Here is a 5,744-nt window from a genome sequence, read left to right as displayed (position 1 = left end):
CTCCAGCTCTCTCTACGCAGCATGTATTCCAGCTTCTTCGTGCAGGATTTTCCCTGACTCCTGCTGCTTCAGAATTTTCCAGCGGCTCCTACTCGAGCTCCTCTCAGTGGCTCTTGCTTCGGCTCCTTCCTGCAGCAGTTTCTACCCCAGCTCCTTCCTATAGCGATGTCTGCTCCAGTTCCTTCAACTAGATCCTGTTCTTGCTCTGGTTATTGCAGTGCCTGTTCCAGGTTGTCATATTTAGTTCCAGTCAGCACCTGTTAATTTCGGGTTCTAGTGTCAATGCTCGTCGAGGTCCGGCCCTTGTCCCAGTAATTATCGACGCCCGGCTCTGTACCAGTTCATGAAGATTCATCGCCAGGTCACGTCTACATGGACCAGACCTACATAAATCACTTCATTAAATTCCAGAGACATCACTCTTGTCTTTACAACCTTCCTATTTCCAGTGACCTTATTCCCGCTCTGTTAACCTTCCTGTTTCTGATAATGTCTTCGAACTGTACTCCTTCAATTCTTCTCACGTTATTGCCAAATTTATTGATGCAAATAAAAATACGATCTTGATCTTTTACACCGTTCATCTGTGCTTGTCATTTCTTATTTGTCAGTACCGTTATCCTTTTCGCGCGTGTCTCCATTTTTAGTTGTAAGGACAACCATTATCAACGATCGACCCTGTAACATATTGACTGTAATATTGACATAAGAATAGAAACAAAAAATTATACGGAATTTGTCATTCTTGTTTTATCTCATTCTACGATTGCCAACGCAATCAAGATTTGTGACATTGTAGATGATTGACAATTGATAGCCTAAATCAAATCGAATAAACAAAATGGCCGACTCACTATTTACATATTGACCAAGGAAAATCCTTTTGCCTTTGATGTCTGAAACAGTTTAAAACCAAATCGAATTTGTTCCACAGATCCAAATATTATATTATATATTAAGTTTCAAGCCTTTAGACCAAAAACTGAGTTGTTTAGTAAAGATTTTTCAACACGCATGCATACATACACATGCACACATACACATGCATATATACACATGCACACAAGCTAGCTAGAAGCTAGAAATAACGTCTGTGGTACCAATATTCAAGAATTCTGGCGAAAGAACTGACCCATCAAATTATCGCCCCATTAGCCTCCTCCCACTTTTCGCCAAAATATTTGAGACCATAATTAACCAGGCTCTAGTCCGGCACCTTGCAGATGCTAAACTTCTGACTGACAAACAATATGGATTTAGACAAGCCCGTTCCACAGCTGACATTCTCACTGTAATCTCTGAACGTATATACCATTCACTGGACAAAGCGGGGGAGGGCAGAGCGGTACCTCTAGATATATCTAAGGCTTTTGACAGGGTATGGCACAAGCGTCTCCTCAGGAAAATTAAATCATACGGTATCACTGGTAGAATACTTAACATAATTAAATCCTTCTTAGATAAGAGAAAAATCCAGGTTGTCCTCGACGGTCGAACATCTAAACAATATGATATAAATGCGGGAGTGCCTCAGGGGTCTATTCTTGGACCTCTATTGTTCCTGATATTTATTAATGACCTCCCCGACAAAACTGCCTCTGAGATGGGTATATATGCTGATGACACTACACTCTATAACAGGCATGACAGGAAAACAAATGAACACATATCTAAAGAAATGGCAGAAACACTAGAGGATGACCTCCAATCTGTAGTGGAATGGGGACATAAATGGATGGTCACATTCAATGCTGCCAAGACCAAACTGGTTTCCTTCAATAACTACAAGAAATCTTCTCTGCCACCAATAGCAATGACCAACGACTCATTATCTGAGAGTACATCTTTCAAACTGCTTGGCCTAACGTTCACAGGAAACATGAGCTGGAACAATTATATTGAAAACATTGCCAAGGCCGCTGCAAAAAAGGTAGGCTCTTTCAACCGTGCTAGAAAACTACTGACACCTGAAAGTATCCTGTATCTCTATAAGGCCACCATTCGCCCATGTATGGAGTATTGTTGTCATATTTGGGCTGGTGCGTCTACTACTAGTCTCTCGCTCCTAGACAAGGTTAAAAAAAGAGTCGCCAACCTGATAGGCCCTGAAGTAGCATCTAAGCTTCAGCCTCTGTCCCATCGACGAAACGTTGCATCCCTCTGCTTGTTTTACAAGTATTTTAATGGTGAATGCTCTGACGAACTGCAGACACTTGTGGCCCCACGACGCAGACACCCTCGACAAACCCGACAGGCAGCTAAATCCCACCCCACACAGTAGAGATCCCTAGACGTAAAAGATCTTTCTACTACAGTAGTTTCTTCCCCAGAACCGCTAGACTCTGGAATTCCATTCCAGGTTCCTGCTTCCCTAACTGTACTGACATGCAGAAGTTCAAGTGCAACTTTAACCGACATCTTGCTGCCCAAATCCCTACATAGTGCCCCAGTAGTTGCTGACCCTGATAGTAGCCCCCTACACCTGAGTGGCAATGTGCCTTGTTTGGGGTGAAAATGTAATAAAAAAACAAAAAAACAAAAACATACACATGCACACATACACTTGCATACATACACATGCACACATACACATGCACTCATACACATGAATACATACACATGCACACATACACTTGCATACATACACATGCACACATACACATGGATACATACATACATACACATGCACACATACACATGCACACATACACATACATACATACACATACATACACATGCCCACATACACATCCACACATACACATGGATACATACACATGCACACATACACATGCATACATACACATGCACACATACACATGCATACATACACATGTACATATACACATACACACATACACATGCACACATACACATGCATACATACACATGCACACACATGCACACATACACATGGATACATACACATGCACACATACACATGCATACATACACATGCACACATACACTTGCATATATACACATGCACACATACACATGCACTCATACACATGCACACATACACTTGCATATATACACATGCACTCATACACATGCACTCATACACATGCATACATACACATGCATACATACACATACACATACATACACACACATGCACACATAACCTTGCATACATACACATGCACACATACACATGCATACATACACATGCACACATACACTTGCATATATACACATGCACATATACACATGCACTCATACACATGCACACATACACATGCATACATACACATGCACATATACACATGCATACATACACATGCATTCATACACATGCACACATAACCTTGCATACATACACATGCACACATACACATGCACTCATACACATGCATACATACACATGCACACATAACCTTGCATACATACACATGCACACATACACATGCACTCATACACATGCATACATACACATGCACACATACACATGCATGCATACATATGCACACATACACATGCATACATACACATGCGCACATACACATGCACACATACACATGCATACATACACATGCACACATACACATGCACACATACACATTCATACATACACATGCACACATACACATGCGTACATACACATGTACATATACACATACAAACATACACATGCACACATACACATACATACATACACATGCACACATACACATGCATACATACACATGCACACATACACATGCATACATACACATGCACACATACGCATGCATACATACACATGTACATATACACATGCACACATACACATGCACACATACACATGCATACATACACATGCACACATACATATGCATACATACACATGCACACACACGCACACAACAATGTATTTAGGTTGCTCACCCTTTGCCAAGAATACATAATTCATAATTCATAATGATAAGTTAAATCGTACAGGAATTTACCAATCACGTACAAATAGATGGTTATGTTTGCGCAACGGTTCCATTTTTTCTCTCTCCCACAGAAGAGACGTTGCGAGCTTATCTCTGATCTATCGTTACATGCATTTTAAAAAGGAAAAATACTCGTGAAAGTCCTAGATTTAAATTTTCTTAGAGAATTTTAAAGGCATTTTATGGGGCAAGCCAACCACAATTTAAAAAAAAAAACAAATGCATCAAATTACTTCTTGAGACTATTGAAGCAAGTCTTCGTTTTCGATATTTTCTAGAATCAAAATAATTCTGCTAAAAATTAGAATAAGGAGTCTAGACTTAAGCTTTAGTATCATTAAATATTGATTTTTATATGCACAAGGTATATAAAAGTGGTACAAAACTGTTCTGTTGCGAGAATCTATTTTTACCCAGCCTGAGACGGGTATAGTATTTTTTACCCAGTTACCTTTTTATATGTGTATGTCTTTGCATTTACAGGATTCACTCCTAAATCGATTTACCGATCATTATAAAATTTAAAAACACACCTGCTGTGAATAAACGAAACAAGGTACGCGTTACTTCGTTCTTCACACTGACCTCTATCGCGAAAGAATGTTGGTTATATTTACTTTAATCTGGCTCTACCCAAAAGGTGTAAAAAGGAAGTGTAGGCCTTTTGTGGAAATTTTACATCAGAGATTAAATGAACCGTACGCCCTGAATAAGCAAACAAATTGTACAAATAGTTCATTTTTATGTTGTTTTAAATTTATTTCCGACGATTTACGTATATTTGTATAATTCAGCATTTCTCTTGATGTATGTCTTACTAGTCAAGTAGATCAAGCCGACGCTCATGTATGGCGCTCTTTTGAGGTAGAGGTTCGAATCCTGTACGAGTCTCACTTTTCATTTTGTATTATTCTTTGCTTATATCCACTCTCGTGGATTAAATATTCGATTGTTTGTTTTATATCACTCACGCAAACAAGACTATCAACAAAAAAGACGCTTTATATATAGTTTTCCACTTTTCGTATTCTTTACTTAAGCAACATCTATATATTTAAAAGCGAAAATGTGTGTATGTATGTATGTATGTATGTATGTTTGTATGTATGTATGTATGTATGTGTGTTTGTGTGTCCGCTAAAAACTATTGACAGACAGAACAAAAATTCACAAACTTAGTATCATATTGAAGCTCCATCCTTCACCCGAAAAATATCGAAAAATTGGCCAAAAAACGTTAATTTTTTCACCCTGAAATAAAAATTTTCTACAGGGGGGGGGAATAAACAAAAACCGTCCTCTCATGACGACGACCTGATTTAGTTTAAATAGTTGAAGAACTGACTAAATTTCATGTACGTCGTGTTAGCTCAGTTGGTTAGAAAGTTGGTTCATTATCTAAATATCTTTTTTTTTTCGATTTTTTAAATTTAAATATTGAACCAGTGTTATTTAAGCCATTTTTTCCGTAACGTTCGTTTTTCTAGTTGTTTTTTTTTTTACTTCGCTTATTCTTAGGTTTTCATTAACACCCCCGACCGACCGCACACACCCCAAAACACCCGGGTACCCACCGATTTTTTAAATTTTAATATCGAAACAGGCTTATTTAAGCCATTTTCACGTGTTTTTTTTTGGTTTTTAGTTTTAACGTTCGTTTTTCTGTTTTCTTTTTTGTTTTTGTTTTTCCGATTTTTACATTTAATATTCGTTTGCCTTACGTTAGTTTTTTTTTTTTTTTCGATATTTTGATTACGGACGTAACGACAACGACGTCACGTTTTTTTCATGTTCTTTTCCTCCTTCGCGGTACGGGTTCGA

This window comes from Euprymna scolopes, chromosome 1 (genome assembly GCF_053919585.1).
Source record: "Euprymna scolopes isolate OS-2025 chromosome 1, ASM5391958v1, whole genome shotgun sequence".
Lineage (NCBI taxonomy): Eukaryota > Metazoa > Mollusca > Cephalopoda > Sepiida > Sepiolidae > Euprymna > Euprymna scolopes.
Note: the sequence above shows the minus strand (reverse complement) of the source record.